Raw genomic sequence first — 21,276 nt, 5'->3', positions numbered from 1 at the left:
GCCTCCCCCGCCCCCGCGTGATGAGGTGGGAGGGGGCCTCCCGCTCCTTCCCTCGACCCGGCCCTTCGCGGACCGCACACGGCGGGCAAGGGAGCTGGGAGTCTCGCTGGCTCCTCGGCGGCCGCCGCCTCCCCGACACCTTGGCCCAAGGTGCCCGATGGCTCTGGCCCCTCCTCGCACCAGTCCCAGCCCAGGTCTATTCAGGCGAGTCCAATCACCGCCAGAGAGGGTCGGCCCTCGCCGCTGGAGGTCCCGCCTCCCCTCAGAGTGACACCGCCAGCATCCAATAATATTTGGGCATTCCACATCTTCGTCGGGCCACTCCGACGGAGAGGGGCGGGATCAAGTTAAGGACCGGGGGTCGGGCGGTGGGGAGGAAAAGAGCGAGGCTGGAAGTGAGCGGCATAGTATAACCAGCGTGACCCTTTTACGGGGACGATCTCTCTATCGCTGTGGCTACCAGAGAGGCCAGAGGACCACTTAAAAAGCCCCGCCGGTAGGCCACGGGGACGACCTCCTTTGCGCCCTCGGATTGGGCCCATGAACCCAGACTGGGCCCTTCCATTGGCGGGTGGCGCTGTCAGTTGCTCAGCGCACAGCTTTCTGGGAGTTGTAGGCCGAGGACTCCTCGTCCCGGAGGCTTCGGACGCTAAGAAGGACGTTTCTGCTCCGCTAGTGTGAGCCCGCGAGTTCCCGCCCCAGCCTCCCCAGCGTATTTTAGTTCAGAAACCTCAATCCCTCCCCCTCCGCTAGGCTCAGCGTGCAGGTTCTAAGAGCTTCGGTTCCCGGGGCTAAGGACCCAGAGGTTCTGGGGACCCGTTTGCGAGACCGTTGAACCGAGTGCTGGCTTCGCGGTTCCCTGGCTTCGCGGTTCCCTGAAGCCGTTGTTCGACCCGTCGGGCCAAGGGCGCAGAACACCTGAGGGGTTAGGTGTTTGTTCCCCAGAGGCCTACAGTTCCGGACGCCAGAAACGGAGCAAGTTTGTCTGGCTGTTTGGCTCAGTCAGTCCCAGGGGGCCTGTGACTGGTCACAATGGGAGAGTGGAGGACGGCCAAGAGGGAGGAACCCTTTGTGGGCTCACAAAATAATTGGGAGATTGACAATTGACAGGCACCCTTGTCAATTGCTTTGTCTCCTTCTTCAAGTAGCCTTACCAGGAGTCTCCTGACTCGGCCCGGGGAGCGCTTTGCCACAACTCGAGATCTGGGACCTGTATCTCCACAATTTCCGGAAATGGTAACACTCTAGCTCCTTCCCTTCCACTGTTGTGTGATTTCCAGTCCCTTAAGTTTGTCTATCTCGCTGGTGTATAACCCACAGCCTGGGTGTCTCACTGCTTGTTTTGTTCATGACCTTCCCTAGTTGATTTGGACCCAATGGGCAGTTGTTTCATTTCATGCTCTAGGCACACTTTACCTGGAGACTAAGCTTTAAAAATATAGAATCCGAAACACAAAACAAAGCAAAATAAAACTTGACTCTAAAGTATGAAAACTAAACATCAAAAAAAATTTTTTTAATTCAATTTTGAGAAAGAGAGAGCGTGGGAGGGGACAGTCAGAGAGGGAGGGAGACACAGAATCTGAAGCAGGCTCCAGGCTCTGAGCTGTCAGCACCACAGAGCCAGATGTGGGGCTTCATTCCACCAGCTGTGCAATTATGACCTGAGCTGAAGTCAGGTGCTTAACCCACCCAGGTGCCCCGCAAACTATAAACTTTTTAAAAAATGGAAACACTTGGCCATTTCCAAAATATAACATGGCAATGAGTCAAATGCCACTGTTATATAAAAATTATTTGTGATTTCTAAAAATAAGTATGACCACAGCTGTCTTGAAAAATAGTCCTTACCTAGATTTCTTCAGCTTCTCCTCCTGCTCCTCACTCTGACTCAGACTCTTCTTTCTACACTTGGGTGTGCTGGAGTTAGTCACAAAAACTGGGCAGATTTGTGTTTGCTATAGATTCTTGTTCTGACCTTCACCTGATGCTTGGTGATGCTTCGCTTCATCTCTTATTCATAGGCTTTATCCCATTTCCTGTGGTCTGTGTTCCAAGCTTCTCTTGTTTAAGAGGTGCTTTCTAACTTACATGTACGTTATTTAATTTAATCTTTTAACAGCTCTGTGAGGAAAGTGAGTCTCAAAGAGGTCTGGTGGCCCGCCCAAGGTAACACATCCGAGACTTGAACTCTTGTAGAATGTTTAAGATTCTACCCTAACCGTCTCTGCCCTTTCCTTTCCCAGTTTCTTAAGTATCTAATGCCTTATGTACTCAGCAGGCAACTGCCTCAAATGGGCTGAGAAAAGCAAGACTATCTGGAGAACTCCCTCACTTTCTACTTAAAAATCTCTGGTGTGTCACACCAACCTGACTGCCTTTCTTCTATTCCTCAAGACCTTTGCTCTTTACTCTGACCTCTCCTGGTTCCTCAAAACTTTGCTGCTCCTGCATTTTCAGTCACCCCTTTACTAGCATGTTCTTTCTGCCAAGAGTTATGATGAAGTCCTAAATCCTCCCTTGACTTAGCTGGCTTTCAACTTCACTGACTTTTGTGACTCTCGCCACTATGTTTCTCAAAAGAGTTGTCCCACTTTCTGTGTTCGTCACCACCCATTTCCCCCCTCCCTCCAATAAACTCCTCTTCCTTTAAACAAATTATTTTTAATGTTTATTTATTTTTGAGAGATAGAGTGGGGGACACAGAATCTGAAGCAGGCTCCAGGCTCTGAGCTATTAGAACAGAGCCTGACATGTGGCTTGAGCTCACAAACCATGAAATCATGACCTGAGCCAAAGTCGGATGCTTAGCCAAATGAGCCACCCAGGTGCCCTGTCTCCTCCTCTTTACTGTTGAAACTTTTCACTTGTAGATTCCAGGTGACCAAATCACTTTTCTCAATATACAGGCTCTTCAGTACTCAACCATTTTTAGGTACTTTCTCATCCTTAAAACTTGCTTCCTTCTTGTGAATATTCTCCTGGCTTACTTACACGCTCCTTCCTCGCTGGTTTCCCTTCGTACTGTTTATCACCTGCCTTTTGTTCTCTATTGGTCCTGTTACTAGATGATTCCCACACCCACACTTTCTCTCCTGAGCTTTGGTCACAATTACTCAAATCTGCACCCAAATGTGTCCCCATCATCTTGAACCCCACACACCTTAAACTTCATTGAAGTTTTTTGCTCACTAAACTGTGCTCTCTGAATTCTCCTAGTTTATTCTCTCAAGGATATCATTATTCCCCCTTCTCTCCAGCTTGAAACCTTATAGTGTTCCTGGTGTCCTTTCTCTTTTACCATGTCCAGGCAGGTACCAATTTATTTCCATTCTCACTGCCAACATCTTACTGCATAGAATTCAGGGTGATACAGGACCCTTACCTGTAGTCTTACACCCTCACCTCTGATATTACAGTTGTCTCTGAATTATCCCTGCCCTCCATTTTTTTCGCAATCCATCCTACAGTTTTCCTCAAATTAATTATAAAAACATGTGAAAACATGGTTCAAGTCAGTCCTCATTCTAAAAGTTTCATAGCTCTCTATCTCTGTAGGATAAAGCCTGGATTCCCTAATACATTGTTAAAACTGGCCTTTTCGTTACCCCCTACACATTGTCAGATGCACTTCTTGGTCTTTGCCAGTTGTGTCTGCAGAATTCTTCCACCTTTACTATTTTAACCCTCCCTTCCTTTGAGGTCAGGCCCGCTTTATACTACCTCCTCAAAATTCCCTGTTGTTTCAGAGCTCCAAATTTGAGCTCCAATAGCTCTTTCCCTACACTTTTCTCTTTTCAGTTTGTGCTGCATGGTAGTATTAAATGGTTTATTATGTATGTATATATGGGTGCATGGATATATATATATATACCACACACATGCACAAATCTGCTCTGTGAAGATGAGAACCCTTGGGAACCAGCCTAGTGCCTGATCAGTAGACACGTAATAAAGGTCTGTTACGGATGAAGCAGGGAACGGCGATCTTGAATTAAGGAGGATAAACAGGACTACAGGCAACCACAAGGTTTGTGGCTCGTGCAGACTGTAAGCGATATGGCGTGAGGTCACAGGAGAGGGTTAGTTAAGGACTCCCCTTTCCTAGCATCAGTTCCATGTTTTGTTTTATGCTAGCATGCTGCTTCGTCTTTCTGGGGACCCCAGGCAGCAAATAGTTACAGGGAGGGACAGAAGTCACAGGGCCAGAGGAATGGGACTAATGAAAGCGATCAGGTCCATCGGGGTGTCGAAGGAGTTGCAGCCCACTCTTGCAGCCCAAGACAGGGAAAGTACCAAAGGCAGGAAAGATGGAAACGCAGGATGACCAGTCAAGAAGTCAGTCAGGGTTTGCTTGGACATTTTGATCGATCAGCACCGCCAGAGACTGTGTATGCGTAGAAAGTGACCCAGAGAGCTATCTATGTCAGACTTTCCACTGTTACCCTTCTTTCTCACTCACCGTCCTTCTTCCTTCCTGCCTTCAGAAGAAGGAGAATCCTTTTTCCTAGGATCCGTGCTCTGAGGCCCAGCCTCCTCTGTCTCCTCCCTCCCCTCTGTCTTCAGCCGTTCCTTTCTGGTGGATTTTTCTTTCAACAAGTATTCATGCTGAAGTCTCCAACTCTCAGCCCCTCTTGAGCTCCTGATTTCCCTTGGCCTCTTAAAAAGAATAGTCTACACTTGCTTCTCTAATTCTTGCATTTTACCCCTAAACACTAGAACCTGCCAGGAGTCCCTAATAACTTCCAACGTGTTAAATCCAGTGGACATTTTTTAGTTACAATAGAACAGAATTTGCTGTCATTTTGGTTTGTTTGTTTTTTAAGTAAGCTCTACGCCCATCGTGGGGCTGGAGCTCACAACCTGGAGATCAAGAGTCACATCCTAGGTGCGCCTGCCTTTTTTTTTTTTTTAATTTTTTAATGTTTATTTATTTTTGAGAGAGAGAGACACAGAGTGTGAGCGGGGGAAGGTCAGAGAAAGAGGGAGACACAGAATCCAAAGCAGGCTCCAGGCTCTGAGCTGTCAGCACAGAGCCAGATGCGGGACTTGAACCCACGAACCATGAGATCATGACCTGAGCCGAAGCTGACCACCCAACCGACTGAGCCACCCAGCTGCCCCTGCCCCTGCTTTTGACATTGCCACATTTCTTCTTGAAACTTTCTCCTCCCTTGGTTGCTGTCACACTATTTTTGAGTTTCCTTCCACTTCCTGCCTCTCTAACTAGTCCTTTTCTTTCTCCCTGGAGTGCCCTACTTCTTCCATCTGGCTCTTACTGCTATTTCCCAGGGTCTTCAGCCCTATTTAAAAAAAAATCTTCATCCTCTCCTGATGGCTGTGACATTCGGAGGTGGTGTTTATAGAGCACTAGCTCATGTGTTATGGGGGTCCTCTTTCTCTTTTTTTTCTTTTACTGTTACTACTATTGCCCACATCGTATCTCTGAATTTACTCCCTTCCTTCTATGAACCCCATTATTTCTGCTTTTTAGTTCAAGTCCTTATTACGCTTTCTTTGGATTACTTAGTGTCCCTGTTTCCATTCTCTATGGTCCTGTCAGAGATCTTTCTGAAACCCTAATTAGGTCATGATCTTCAGTGAGTATTCAGGACCTTCATTTATTCATCACATATTCTTTAAGCACCTGGAATATGTTTTCCCCAAATGTCTTTGGGGCTTGCTCCCCACTAGAATAGTGAGGAGAGCAGGAACTTTTGACTGTGTGCTGGGATACATCATCGTGTGGAGCAAAAATCCCTGCTTTTGTGGACGCTGTCTTCTAGGAGGGACTTCCCTTAACCCTTCCTCTGCCAGCCTTGTCACCCTCATTTCTTGTACTGCCCCACCCTGATTTTTTTAAGAGCTTGATTCCTAAGAGTCTTTAGTGCCATCTAGTGGAAGTAGCTGCAATAATATGCTCTCCTACTTCCAAAGCTTTAGACAGTGCACACTTCTGTTTTGCTTATTTTGAACTGAGATGGACACGAAAAAAACTTGGTTGCATTGCATTATGGCTGCTTTGCATTTTATAGAAATTCATTACACATTGAGATGTTTCTTTTTGTAAAAAAAAAAACATTTATCTTTGAGAAAGACTGCGTGTGCACACGGAGGGGGTGATCCAGAGAGAGAGGGAGGCAGATGAACCAGTATGGAGCCAGATGCGGGGCTTGAACTCACGAACTATGAGATCATGACCCGAACCAAGAGTTGGACGCTCAACAGCCTGAGCTACCGAGGTGGCCCAAGATGTTTCTAATTGTGAGATCTAATAAGTATAAATAGTTCCTTGTAACTGATATGTTATGTTTATGTGAACTGGGCAGCTCTTCAATCTTGAGAAGGTGTGGGGTGAAAGGCCTAGAATGATATGAGCTTCGGAGTTCTCCTTGTGTAAGCATGGTCAGGTCGGACCAGAACTAAATGACACATAAGTTCCGTTGTTACTTGTTACCCACTGTTTCAGAAAACATTCTCCACAGTCTTCTTTAACATTGTCTCACTTGTCTTGTAGCTGTCTGACCAAATGCTCTGCCCTGACCCCAAAGAGTCCATAGTTAATATAGTCAGGAAGCTGCACCCAATCTTAATTGGTTTGGCATAAATACAAGCTATTCTTAGATGGTACTTTATTACCCACTTTTTTCATGTTACTCAGTTTTTGTGAATTCCTTTTTCTGTTTATGAAATAATAACATTCATTATTAACCTTTTTTGAGATAAATGTTTTATGAAGCGCCTAATAGATGAACATATTTACTAAAATTTTAATGTGGATAAACGCTTGGTGATTAGATTATCTTTTATATAAATTTATTTTCCCCATAAAATGTACATAAATAAGTTGGGTCATAATATAAAGAAAATGGCACATTTCGAGATTGGATTTTTGTACTGCGTATGGTGATAATTCTTGTGATTAAAATTAGAGCAGTAGTTGTGGATGCTCATATTGGTGTGTTAGAGAACAGATAGTAAAAGGCGTGTTCTGTGAATCAATAAACCAAGAGAATCACACCTGTATGCACAGAGAAAAAACTGGTGGTTTCCAGAAGGGAGGGAAGCAGGGGAAAGAGCAAAGTGGATAAAGGGCAGTGGGAGATACAGGCTTCTGGTCTTGGAATGAATGGGCCACGGGAATGAAAAGCAACAGCGTAAGGGATACAGTCAATGATATGGTCACAGCATTGTATGGTGACAAATGGTGGTGACACCTGTGGTGAGTGTAGCATCGTGGTGAGGCTTGCCGAATGACTATGTTATATACCTGAAGTGTAACATTGCATGACAACTATGCTCAAAAAAATTAATGAAAAAGAAGAAAAAAGAAAAGGCTCTTTATAATATTGCATATGCTGTTTTTTTCTCTTAGGGTTCTTCTGTTATTTGTATTTAATGAACATGTCAACTTGCCGGATTCATCGTGACACTTGATTTGGAAGAGACCCTTTGGCTGGAATGCATTCGCCCCAGCTGTCTCCATGGCTTTTCCATGTCTGAAGACAGAGGCTGTTGTCTGTGATATTCTCTGTGTATTCACAGTAGCTAGATGCATGCCTGGCCCAGAACTGGAGCCCCGTAACTATGTATTAAATGGACATATGAGAAAATTGAGGCCCGGCTAGGTAAAGACATGGCCTGCGGTCCCATGAAGTTACTAGAGAACTCGAACATGAACCCATGTCTTCTGACTCTTACTGCTGAGTTGTTCAGTATAATGTGTGGTCTCTATTCAGCATAGCTTTATTTGTTTGTTTGTCTGTTTGTTTGTTTAGAGAGCCTGAATGGGAGAGTGGCAGAGAGAGAGATTGGGAGAGAATCCCAGGCCGGCTCCACGTCGTCAACACAGAGGCTGACGCAGGGCTTGATCTCATGAACCATGAGATCATAACCTGAGCCAAAACCGAAAGTCAGACACTTAACTGACTGAGCCACCCAGGTACCTTTAATCAGGCACCTGGGCCCCCTACCCTGAGCTCTTTGCTTTGAAAGGAACTGCTCAGGCTTCTCTCCAGTCACACCCCTACTACGAGTACATTATCCCACTCCACCCCTCCACCGTGGCCTCAGGAGCCGTCAAAGGGTAGCTGTTGGGGTGGTGGAGCTTGATGGAGTTTGTCAGGATGCCCTCCATGGGGTGGTAAGAGAAAACCAATATGGCCTAGTGCCTCGTTTTCTCCTTTTGCTCACGGCCCCCCACATGTTGGGGGTGGGCCTATCTCCATAAGTGAATTGAGGTCCCCCTGTGTATTAAATGTCATTTAAGCCAACACTATGTGAGTACCTGTATTGTGCCAGACACTGTGCTGGGTATTTTCAAATGTATTTTCTCATTTAAATGTTATCCTTACTTAATAAGGCTCAGAAGTAACTCAATTAAGGACCCACAACTAATCAGTATCCATAAATGCATAACCAGTATCCTCAGGAAGTGTTAAGTGTTCTCCCCTTACCAAAACACTAATGTGTGTGTGTGTGTGTGTGTGTGTGTGTGTGTGTGTGATTTTTCTTATTGAGAAAATAATGGTTGATAAAAACATGTGAACAATTTAAGACAGGGTAAATAAATAGTAAATCTCGCGTGCCAGGCCCTGAGTCAGAAATAACTAGTTAGCAATTTCTTTTGTTAAAGATACCTATATATTTTAAAACTTAGCACCAACGATTTTGAATTTTTTAATTTGGGAAACCTTAGATATCAGCTATACAGAGTGGAGAGAGCATAAGGAACCTCCAAGTATGTATCATTCAGTGTCGCCAGTTCATAGCATTCTGTCATTTGTATTTCCTATATTTCCCCCACTGTTACTTTTATTATCATTTTAATTTGTTGGGCTATTTTAAATCAAGTCCCAGATATAATGTCATTTAAAAAATTATATTAAGATTATATTAATATACTTAATTGAAAAGGTTTAATTATAGAGATGGAAAATATTTTGGCTTTTCATGTAGAATTCTTAATTTGAAAAATACCACATACAGTTAAGTACTAATTTAATTTAAATCCTCTCCTGCATTTCAAAGAGAACTCAGATGGGAGCTGGGCATTTAAAACTGATTTTTGTGACTATAAATAAAACTTAACATGTATACAGTCTGCGTTATATCATGCTGTTTTCTTTTCAGGATTCTGTGGGACGGTGTGTTTTTTTGTTAGAGTCCGTCCACTTTTCGGGTTTTTTTTTCTTTTCCCTTCCTTCAGAAGAGCTGTTCCAAATGGTAAGCAAGTAAGTGCCTTTTTTTCTTCTCATTTCTCTGAGTGATAGGACCCGAAAATGATGAATATAAAAGGGCAGGCTGTGATTTAATGTATCGCCTTTTCTAATTCAAATGACAGCTAACTTTTCCAAGCTCACCCACACCTGGGTAATAGCATTTAGAGCATGAGTGGATTATAATATATCATGGCTTGTAGAGAGCCTATACATTAGTTCCGGGAATGGCGCTAAGGAAATATATATCAATAATGTTCCTGGTTGCCCAGAAATCTATATAATCTCCACCAACTGAGGCAAAGCTGAGTTATTTATTTCTATATTGACAGCAACTCTTTTTATCTTAAGAACTTATTTTCTAGGTAGCATTTAAATATGAACTGCATTTTAATAAATTCTTGAATTTTTTTTTTTTTTTGCACAGTGTGCATATCCTGAAAGCTTTTTGTCCTTTTATTAATGAGGAGTTCATGGTGGTTTCAGGAAACTCCGGTGTGATACATCCTTATATTCTTCTGTGTTCAGTGCCTCTCTTTTAGACAGAGTCCCATCAGGAACATCTTTGGAGTGACACTGTCTATGGGGGCTGGACTGGGGAGGGGGCTTTTAGGGAGGTTGTTCCTAAATATCTATATGACAGGGGAAGAGGCAGCAGTCTGGGTGGAAAGAAGGTGCTGGGCCTTGACTGGAAGCTGCCTTTGCACAGCAAAAACACATTTTCCTCACATATGTATCCAGCATGGTTTGGTAGCGCCACTGTCTAGACTTGCGCTGTCCCACATGTGGCTTTTGAGCCCTTGACATACGCTTCATCCAAATTAGAAATGGTGTACGTGTAAAATCATGCTGGTTTTAAAAGATTTATAGTGAGAAAAGGAATGTCAGATATCCCAAATATAATGTTTTATATGGATTGCATATTGAAATGGCATATATTCTCAATATACCTATGTTTTAATATAGACACTTGATGAACGACTAGAGTCGTTCTAGATTCACAGCAAACTTGAGCAGGAAGTGCAGAGAGTTCCTATATATCCCCACTCCTCTCATGTGCGGCCTCCCTACCATCAACACCCAGCACTAAAGAGTTACATTTGTTGTAATTGAACCAGTATTGATACACCATTATCACCGAAGTCCATGGTTTTCACTAGGGTCGCTCTGGGTGTAGTATATTATATAGATTTTGACAAACATATAATGACATGCATCCACCATTATGGTATCACACGGAGTACTTACACAGTCTTAAAAATCCCTGGTGCTTCACGTATTCACCTCTCTTTCTCCTCCAACTCCTGGCAACCCCCTCATCTTTTTACTGTCCGTAGTCTTGTCCTTTGCAGGATGGCGTATTGCTGGAGTCATTCAGTCTGCAGCCTTTTCAGATTGGCTTCTTTCACCCACTAAACAGACATTTAAGTTTCCTTCGTGTCTTTTCATGACTTGATCGCTTATTATTATTTCTTTTGCAGTGGCCACTATTTCAATCTATGAATGTCCTACAGTTCATCTGAAAGTGGTAATATTTTCATAAAACCTATTACATAAAATCTTTTATGAAAATTCTCTTTACTTGTTCCTTTTTACTTTCATAATGTGGCTTCTAAAATAAAACTACGTAGACCACTTACGTTAGATGTGTACGGAACAGCACTGCTCTAGACCTTGGTCGGACAGTGTTGTTGCTAGTTTGTCTTCAAGAAAATCTTCTCATCCTAATACGTGCCTAAACTTTGCTGCCCCCGCAAAGAGCATTCTCCATCTCTAGGACTTGTACACTTCGGGTGGGTCCTTCTCTCTGTCCCCAAACTGCTGGGATTACCATGGTTCTCCCCCTACCTTTCCCAGAAGAGACTTATATTATTTAATTCATTTTGTCAGGACCAGGTGACAACTGACGAATTAGGTCCTTTATCACTGTATTGGGTTCTCTGGAGCATGTTAATTCTGGTGTCCATGGCCATGTGGTTTACAATAAAAAGTATTTCATAGATGTGACACAAAGCCTTGGGAATGAACCATTTTTTGGTTAGAGATCTTTGAATTTATCTTACTTCACATTCATAGAAGCGACTAATACATTACTATTGTTTATAAAAACTAATTGGAATAGAAGTTCATTCTATCATAGTCTGATTTATTCATACTCTTTATGTTAGATCTGTTTATCCTTACGTTCTCAGTGGGAGTGGTGTTGCCCGCAAGAAGGCAAAAATCGGTCCTTGGGGTATGAAAAAATCTTTCTTAAAGTGTAAAACATATATATTATAGATACATAATATGTATAACACATGTGTATATGTAATAAACGCACACACACACACATCTTACAATGCCATATATACAGCATATCTGTATATTAAAGTTTCCTGAGAAGGCAATTAGGAAAAAAAGGCTGAAAATGTTCCTTCGGGGGTTAGTTATGAAAGGCATGTTGAGGAACCCTGGTCTATCTGGGCTAAATATTCCTGTAGCCTGCACATTACGAAGGGTGTTTTTACGACCAGTTAATCCTAAAAGTTTGTCAAGTAGGGAGAGGAGGAAAAACTACAGGAAAGATACAGAAAGATTTCTACTTGCAGACTGGGGGAGAGGGAGAATCTGGAGAGTGTTAGAAATCCCATTTGATCACCTGTTATTAACATTTTGCCAGATTATTACTTTTTAAATCTTTTTTTATATTTTTAGCACAAGCAGGGGAGAGGGGCGGGGGTGTGAGAGAGAGAGAAAGAGAGAGAGAGAGAGAGAGAGAGAGAAAGAAAGAAAGAATCCTAAGCAGGTTCCACGCTCAGCACAGAGCCCGATGTGGGGCTCAGTGTCACAACCCTGGGATCATGATCTGAGCTGAAATCAAGAGTCAGACCCTTGACCGACTGAGCCACCCAGGCGCCCCTGCCAGATTATCACTGATTGGTTGATTCATGCATTCATTCTCTCTCTCCCTCTTCTCACTGACCCTCCCCACCACTCTCTGGCTTAGTGAGGCGATAGTATATGGACATTTATTGCACTATTTTTTCAAGTGTTTTCTAGGTGTGAACATTTTCAAAATACAAGTTGGGGTAAAATGCCATCCTTTTTCACATCCTGTCTTTACCCACTTCTGTACGCTCATTCTACATGGGGGCCCCCATGGAACTAAGTTTCTTGGTAACATGTCTCTGTCACCTTTTGTCTTTTGCATATATTGCTCCCTTCTCCCTGGACATATTATTTGGCCTCCTTTTCTTCCTTTACCCACACCTTTGCCTGGCTAACTTCAGGCATGAAGTCTCTGAAGGTTTTACTTCCTCCAGGAAGCCTTTCATGACCACCCAGCCCTCCTTAAGTCTAGGTTAACAGTCCTGCATATATTCCCCTTATTGTGATTGCCCTTGTCATGTAATGTCAACTTGCACATTGAACTTGGCTGTCTTCTGTGGACTGAGTTCCATGAAGACAAGGCTTATGACTTCTTTTATTCATCTTTTTTTCCCTTGGTAGTTACTACAGGGCCTCACACAGTATTTATTAAATAAAGCAACAGTTAATTTTTCTATGAGATATATATTTGTTTTATATAATTGCATACAAAAGGGAAAACAAGAAAAATTAAAGAAGGCATTGATGTTTTATTTAGCTTGTAAAGCTTTACCACTGATAACAGTATAATATCAGGTTAGACATTCATAAATATTAAAAATAGCTCTTGGGTCCCTATTATTACCCCTGTAAAACTCTTGGCGAGATGTCACTGACAATTCCAGGAAAAACTGTTTCTCTCAGCTCCAGCAGAGCTCTGTGTCTGCTTCTATATTATATTCTGGGGAATTCAGCGGCGAGATACAAAGATAGGAGGCAAGGGTGTTGTCTTTTAGGAGTTTGGAGTTTAGTGAGAGAAACAGGTTAGGAGTGTTACTAATAGCTTTCCCTTACATTTGTATCATTTAAAAAAATAATTTACAATGCAATTTAACATAAGTTATCCCTCACAAAAGACCTGTAAAGTAGGTACTATTAACTCCATTTTAAGGATGTTGCTAATAAGAGCCAGAAGGTGTTATGAAGATAAAAGATTCTGTTTTCTGTTTTCTAGATGTTAGGCATTTCCCCCATATCTGGGGTTCATCAATTTTAAATGGACAGCACCTGACCAAACTCTGCACCCTTCCCTTTGTACAGAATTGTGTAGGTCTAACCAAGCTCCAACTTCACCCTTCACCATCAAGAACTACTCCCTAATGAATAATGTACTCCAGATTGGAAAGTCCTCAAGTGAAATGCATGCGATTAGGTAAGGTCAGTTGTTTTTCTTTCTCTTTTTTAAAGTTTATTTAGTTTTAGTAATCTGTACACCCAATGTGGGGTTTGAACTCATAATCTAGAGTTGTAATGCTCTTCTGACCGACCCAGCCAGGTGCCCCAGGTCAATTGTTTTTCTGACTTAGCACATCTTGCCAGTGCATGGGTGGTTCAGTGGTAGAATTCTGACTTAGCACATCTTTAGATATATAATTCCATATATTTACCCAAGACAAAGGCTATGATTGCAGCTATACAAAATATGCTTGCAGTGAGAAAAGCCTGGAAGGTTGTGCACGGACATGGTAGTCCTTATCAGGGTGGTGGATCGGAGTACTTTTTTTCTCTATAAATTAAAATTTGTTTATGATTTTTAGAGTGTGTACAGATCCAAGTTCTTTTGCATATTAATTAAGGAAAGCTAAGGGTCACCTACCTTGAATCCTAATAGATTCTTGGCTGATTTAACCCACTAGTTGAATAGCCATTTTCCTCGTGTCTTCCCATCTCTCATCAAGAATATCTTCCCATCTCCTCTCAAGAAAATGCCTAGAACCCTTCCAGAATCATTGGTTCAAACTAAGCATCAAGTCACTTTGACTGGGAAAGACTTGACCCCCTACTCCTCAGCTCTATCACGTTTCTCCTGTGAGTTGGACCTAGTGAATTCTTGCTTTGTCCCTCCTGAAGTGAATGACTTTGTTCCCGGTGGGGGTGGGGGGGTCAGGCTTGTATTCCCAGCCACTGTGTTTCACAGCAGTGGCTCTCTGATCAAAACTCAGAAATCAGAATGAAACTGGGGCCAGGAAGATTAGTTCAGAGGCTGAGCAATTGTTTACTTGAGAGAAGGTACAGAACCAAGCCAAGAACAATAAAATAAAAGGTGGAACAATACGGATACAGAGGCCCTTGGGCAGTACAATTGACAAAAGATGATGCTCAATTAATTCGGCCTTAGGGGTCAAAGATGACTGAAAGCTCTAACTTGGATGACTTTGGTAGATAGTGTAACTCACAACAATGAGTTTGTTTTAGATATGTTTAGAATGAGGTAGCTTCGGATAGAGATGCCTGGGCAGTTAGTTGGGAACATGTCTGGGTTGGGAGAGATGAAAGCTGGAGATAAAAATTTGAGAATCATCAGATTTGTTGTTGTTGTTGTTGTTGCTGCTGCTGTTGGTGGTGGTAACTACCAAAACCTGTATGTGATCTTTTGGTTAAGGTGTGAGCCTCCTCCTTTGAGGTAAATTACATCTGCTCCACAATATGTTTGGGACATGTTTACTGTCTTCATTGTGTTAATGAGCATTTGGACCACCATTCATCCAGGGTCCGGGGAGCAACTGAACGCATGAAGCAGAGCAGAACATCAAAGGAAGAGACTTCATCACTCAGTGAACTCAGAGGGCTATCCTCAGAGGGACCCACACTGTTATCTCTCTCCCTGGGGATGAGAGACTGTTAGTGGTCTGCAAAAGACAGAAAGGAATCTAGAGATCCCATGTTCATGGCCCTTTCTCAAAATATGACTCCAGAGAGCTTCCTTAGTTTTTTTGTTTGTTTTTAAATCACGATTTGGGCCCTAAGGCAAAAAAAGAGTCCTGCAGAGTCCGGGCTCACGCTGCATGTGCGGCCACACCTATGTAAGAACTCTTGAAGAGAATCAGTCACACTTTGGGCTGCCATTTCAGTGACCTCCAGTAGTCCAGTGACATAGGTAGTGAGGATTGCCCTCCCCACAATGGTGGGTACATACTCTTTTCCTTGGCTGAGCACAGCCCATCTGGAGGGCCTTGAAGGCCCTTGGAGGGAGAATGATCTAGTACCAGTTCCCGAGCTCTGGGTGATCCCCCTTCTAACAAGGCCATTTCCTCCACTGGGGACTTCCATAGCATCGTAGTGACCTACTCGTCCTTTTCTACAAATACATAGAGCAATGTTGTGGGGGGAGGGTCACTTTCCACTGTAGTGGAGGTGGTGACTACTCTCTCCTTGAATGCTTGATCCCGATGAGTCCAGTGCAGCTATGCCCGCCCAAGCCTGCCACCCTCCCAAGAGCACAGAGGCTTGCCCTGCTCCTTCAGATCTGCCTGGAAGTTTTTTTTCCCCAAGTAAACCCTCTTTTATATTTACATTATGTAGCACTAGGGGTAAGCGTGTCTGTATCCCCTTTATATCACTTTGGCCAACACACAGACATTTTCCATCTTCAAAGACTGCAAAAGGATTTTAGTGAGAAGGAAAGAAAAAAGGAAAAAAGCTGTTGTCTCTCCTGAGAGCCCCAAGACAGAAAAGACTGTGATCTACCTCTAGCCCAGAGATAGCTTCATACTCAGCAATTTAGTTTAGTCACATGCAGCCAAACTGCCTCTATCACTCGGTTCTCCTCCTTTGAAGATTGGGCCCACACTGGTTTTATTTTTCATCTTTTCACGCTCCACGGTCTCTTGTACCATTTAAAATAGTAACCTATGGTTTGGGGAGGCCATTAGCCAATTCAGTCCCCTTAGCTGCACCCACCTGCTGAGCCATTGTGCTCTAGTCTTCAAGTATCCTCTGACCTGGTTTGAATCAGTAGCTCTTTGGACAAGGCTTTCTGTTGTGCCCAGCTGTTCAAATATTAGACATCTGTTCTTGGTCAAAAAGGAGGAAAGAGCAAAGTTGTTCATATGTTTCCTGTTATGGTTGCATCAATATGCATTTGCCTCGCCCAACACGTTTCCTTCATAATCGCTCATTTTTATTCGTTCCTTCATATATATATGCCAGTGTTACTGTGTGAATTGTACCTGCCACATTCATATGTTGAAGTTCTAACCCCAGTACACATCAGATGATGACAGTATTTGGAGACAGGGCCTTTAAAGAAATAATTAAGGTTAAATGAAGCCAAGTGGCTGGGCCCTAATCCAATATGACTGGTCCGTATAAAGTAGAGGAAGAGACCCCAGGGAGGCATGTGTGCTGAGAAAAGGTGACGTAAGGACACAGGACACGGTGAGAAGGTGCCATCTGTAAGCCAGGAAGAGAGACCTCAGGAGAAACGAAACCTGTTGACACTTTGATCTTAGATTTCCAGCCCTCAGAACCGTGAGAAACTCAATTTCTGTTGTTTCAGGCACCCGATCAACGGTATTCTGTTAGGGCGGCCCTAGTGTACCAATACAGCCGGGCCATGTGGTGATTGCTTTTCATGAGTTCCCTCTTTAATAGTTGCAGTTACCAAATGAGGCAGGCCCTATTGAGGCAGGGTCTCTCAGGATAATTTTTACCCACAGTATGCTCAGGTCTGACCCTGAAGGTGGGTAAGTAAATAAAATACCCTGGCTCATAAATAGGTGAGGGGCAGAGAGGAATGAAACAGAGCCAAGCCTTTTCCTGACAGGCATGTCTCTATCCTGATTATGCTTATTCCTTTCTTGTTGCACTAAGGGAGAATAGTAACACTTCATTTACACCATGGCAGATTCGTACAAGGTTCTATTTATTGAACTGATAAGTCCCTTCTCATCATTCACTGTTTATTTCTAAGTTTCTCCTCTGTTTTGGTCTCTTACCCATATCTAGGGAATAGCTGGGGAAAATGTATTTGCATATACCTATTTTTTTTCTTTCCTCTATAGACTGGTTAAAGTTGTAGGTCTCAAAGTTTGCCAGAAATTCAGAAACTGACACAAGTATGTAGAAGAACATGCAGAGTAATTCAAAAAAATTTTTTTTCACCCTTAAATAATTTTTGAAAGACAGAGACACAGAGTGAGCAGGGGAGAGGCAGAGAGAGAGAGAGACAGAATCCGAAGCAGGCTCCAGGCTCTGAGCTGTCAGCACAGAGCCCGATGCGGGGCTCAAACTCACCAACTGTGAGATCATGACCTGAGCCAAAATCAGATGCTTAACTTACTGAGCCACCCAGGTGCCCCAAACATGCAATGTAATGTTGTAAAAAGTCAGTGGGGGTAAGGATTGATTAATAAATGGTATTGGAGAATAATTTGAAAAAACAATAGTTGACTCCCTTACCTCACAGATTATACCCAAAATTAAGATGGAGTCAAGATTTACATATTAAAAAAGAAAGATGGAAGCATTAAAATGTAAAGATGAATATTTTAATATAATCTTGGGGTACAGAAGTTATGTCTAAACACCCCTAAACAGATGTACTAAAAGAAGAAACAACGCTGGAAAAGGTGACAGGTTTGATTGCAAACAAGCAGCATGTAGGTCACGGCAGAGGAGGTGGGACCAGGGCTCAACATCAGTGGATTCGAGGAAGAATTTATAATATTTAAGGGGCACCAGGGTGGCTCAGTCAGTTAAGCGTCTGGCTTCAGCTCAGGTCATGATCTCACGGTTCGTGGGTTCAAGCCCCACGTCAGGCTCTGTGCTGACAGCTCAGAGCCTGGAGCCTGTCTTCAGATTCGGTGTTTCCCTTTCTCTCTGACCCTCCCCTGCTCTCTCTGTCTCTCAAAAATAAATAAAAAATTTTTAAAAAGGATAGATTATAATAAGAAAAGTTTCCTTTCCAGGTGTACTTGAGGCGGGACAAGAACGAACGTATCAGCTGGCCGCCGGGGACAGTTTTGCCAGCTGGAAAAGGCTTCACCTCAGCAGCTGACACCCAAGATCTTGAAGGCTTAGAGGCAGTCCCCTGAAGGGCTGTTGGGGACACACCAAGGTGGTGTCGTTTGAGCCAGTCGGAAGCAGCTTGCGTTTCCGCTGCCAGCGCCTTTGTGAACCAGGGGAGTGGCCGTGATGAAAAGCGGCCCGCGTGTAGCTGAGGAAGCGTTGTGGTCTCCTCCAGGGAGAAGAGCTGTCCTCACGGGGAGCTGCTCATGAGCAGCTAAGCCGCAAGCTCCCGGTGATTCCTCCTATTTTTATACACATAATAATGTGATGGCCCATAGTTATATAATATCTGAAATCTCTTGTAGCACTTTCACACATGACCCTAAGAGTCTGGGTAGTGATGACGAATCTGAGTTTGAATTCTGGCTGTGTGATCCTAAGTAAGTTACTTAACCTCTCTGGACCAGTTTTCTCCTCTGTAAAATGGTGATGGTGATGGTGATGGGTCAAGGTGAGACCCACCTTACAGGATAAGGCTTGCATTTGACCCCAGGAGGCGTGGATTTCTTTTCCTTCTCTAAAGGTTGCTATTTGCATCAGGTGACCTCAGACTTTCACAACGGTCGCATGTTGATCAAGGGAACACAGTCTCTTCATATGTGTCTCCAGTTACACAGCAATTCCTCACGGCAGCAGTGGGGGTGGAGGTGGTGATGTCTGTACTGTTAAAAAGCACCCGCACCCCAGCCCCAGACTTCCTGGCGGGGGGTCGCTGGCAGAGGAGGAGATATCCCAAGTATCTCCCAGTCGTCGGATATTTTCAGTCCTCACTTTGTTTCAGTAAAGTAAGGATTTCCTCAATGGGATGGCAATACGTTAGGCTAATCGAGAAGGTTTTTTTGCAGATGATGTTCTCATGTGTAGCTAGGTGCTGGGATGCATCTGTTTCTTGGGTGGTGGGAGGTGGGCAGTTAATGGAAAGAATGGGGGAAACACAAAGAGCACTCAGGGCTAGAGCAGGGTGGATTGGGCCATGTGGGGGAACGTGCATACGCAGGAAGGGAGAGGGAACTGAAGACAATTACCACTTTTCTCATAGACCCTCATTCTGCAGCTGTGACGTGGCTTCTCCGGGGGCCCCATGCCTCTCAGTAGAAACTGCTGCCTGTGTGCTGTGACCCTGCATACCCGTAGTCTGTCCTCCCCTGGGTGTGAGGCCTGGATCTGCTACTCCAGTCACACAGGGCTCCCTGAACCGACCCATCCAAGTCCTGTCAAATATCATACGGTCCTGGAATTTTATCTGTCAAAACCTAAATCTCTCTCCCTAGAATGACACGTGAACAGCTACAAATACCGTTTGGTCACTGCAAATATAGAAGGTGCCAAGAAGGGAAATGCTCTCATTCTGCTGTGAATTGCTCACAGGCTGGAGTCACCGAGCATCACTTGGGGCTTATTCTAAGGAAGTGCTATGGGACCAAGGTGTTCCCAGAGTTCTTATTTGAAATGTTGTTTAGAGTTTGGGCTAAGGGACCTTATACCTGAAAAGGCTAAGGATACATCTTAGGCCAAACAGTTATATTTGAGCTGAGAGATAAGATAATGCTGAAGGTCCGGCTATGACTTTGAGAAGATGCAGGCCTATCGTTATCTGGCGGGAGTCAAAGCGTTCAGTAGACCCAGGGGCTCCTGCAGTGATTACTGCAGACCCCCCTTCTAGGCTGCGAGTTAACTGCTTTGTCCCAGCAAACGCTGTCAGGAAGCTAGGCTTCCTGGGTTTATGTGCTTGACCTTCTTTTTAATAGCAGACTTCCAAGGGCTGCCTGGACCCCATCCTTATTTTGTCATCATCCTCAGGGGAGTCTAAGTACATAGCAGTTGAAACCAATAGACAAAACAGTGTGTGGTTTTTTGCTAAATTGCAAGTATAAGGACAAGAGTAAAATCATATCGTGTGAGGCTCAGAAACTGCTTCATGGGGAAAGAATTTCTGCTCGAGGGTGAGTAGAATTTAAAGAAAGGAGAGGGCAGAGCTAAGCCTCTGTTTTTATGACTGTTGATTCTCACTCATGGCTTTTATCCTGAAACTCCTGGAGAAGACTGAAGTGAAAGAGAAGATAAGACAAAGTTTAGGAGGAGCCTGGAGCTCGGGCACAGAGTAGGACAGTCTGAATTAGAGCAGCCCGTCGGATGTGCGGAGACTTCACCAGCCGGAGGGAGATTGGGAGTCATGTTTCATCAGGAGAACCAAAGCATACCACATACGCCGTCGAGCAGAAGTTTTATGATGCAGTGGTGAGCCACGCACGCCCCTTCCCCCAGTTAATGCACACACGGAGGCCACTGTGCACTTACATCTTCAAAGAGCCTGGGTAGAGCTGGGAGCCAATACTTCCACTTGAAGTTTGACTTGGTTGGTCAAATGTGTTAATATTTGCAAAATGTTTTAACCTTTGGCATCTAAATTGGAACTTCCCCAGATGTCTGTGGTGTGTACCATATTTGGTCTTTGCACTTTAGCAGATATGATCCACCTGTTTTCTAATGCATCTGCCATGTGCCCAAGGGCAAGGCCAGAGGATGACCCTGGGTTGGGAGTGTTTACGCTCTCGCAGTTTGCTCTCTCAATTTGGTTCAGCGTTGGTCTCCTCTTGCAGAAGGCCTATGAGAACCAAGCTAGAAATACAACAAGGAAGTGTTATGAACGTCCCCTGAAAATTTCCCCTTTGGCAATTAAATTGTCTATTAACGACTACCAGTGCAAGTTTTGGCACGTCCCATAACCCGAGGATAGCCAGTTACCCACACTTCCGCCTGGGCCTCTGGGTCTTCATCTAAAACGTGAAGGGACCAGGAAAGATGATTTTGAGGTCCTCTACCTCCAAGATTTAGAATTGGATACTTCCTGAATAGTAAAAATTGGATTTTTTTGATACTAGAGCAATGGGGTTGTCCACCTTTATGTATTCTCCCAAAGTTGTCTGCGTCAAGCCCCTGAGACTGTTCCCTGATGGATTCATGGCAGGTTGGTAAAGGCCGTGGCGGTTCCTTATGTAGCCAGGCCCAGTCAGTTGGCCCACGCTCATATCCTATTCATTTATCTTTTCATTCAACAAACACTTATTGAAGACCTGTTATGTGCTAGGTTCTAATCTTTAGAACTTGATCCATGGCTTCCTGCCCATCTTCCCTTGCA

General features: G+C 43.9%; 1 long non-coding RNA gene across 11 annotated transcripts; it reads left to right on the top strand.

Moving 5' to 3' along the window:
* The first annotated feature begins 60 nt into the window (after positions 1–60).
* LOC115299312 lies at positions 61–21,020 on the top strand. Of its 11 annotated transcripts, XR_003912118.1 has the most exons (8): positions 595–677; positions 1,149–1,236; positions 7,376–7,628; positions 9,133–9,233; positions 10,700–10,746; positions 13,389–13,500; positions 18,038–18,369; positions 20,180–21,020. It is a non-coding gene; the product is annotated as an uncharacterized LOC115299312 (long non-coding RNA). The 11 variants fall into 11 exon arrangements; XR_003912117.1 differs by lacking the exons at positions 595–677; positions 20,180–21,020 and adding an exon at positions 61–150 and having other exon boundaries at positions 18,038–18,485; XR_003912114.1 differs by lacking the exons at positions 595–677; positions 20,180–21,020 and adding an exon at positions 361–496 and having other exon boundaries at positions 18,038–18,485.
* The last annotated feature ends 256 nt before the right edge of the window (positions 21,021–21,276 follow it).

The sequence above is a fragment of the Suricata suricatta genome, chromosome 8, assembly GCF_006229205.1.
Source record: "Suricata suricatta isolate VVHF042 chromosome 8, meerkat_22Aug2017_6uvM2_HiC, whole genome shotgun sequence".
Taxonomy (NCBI): Eukaryota; Metazoa; Chordata; class Mammalia; order Carnivora; family Herpestidae; genus Suricata; species Suricata suricatta.
Note: the sequence above shows the minus strand (reverse complement) of the source record. Positions and strands in the feature narration are given on the sequence as shown.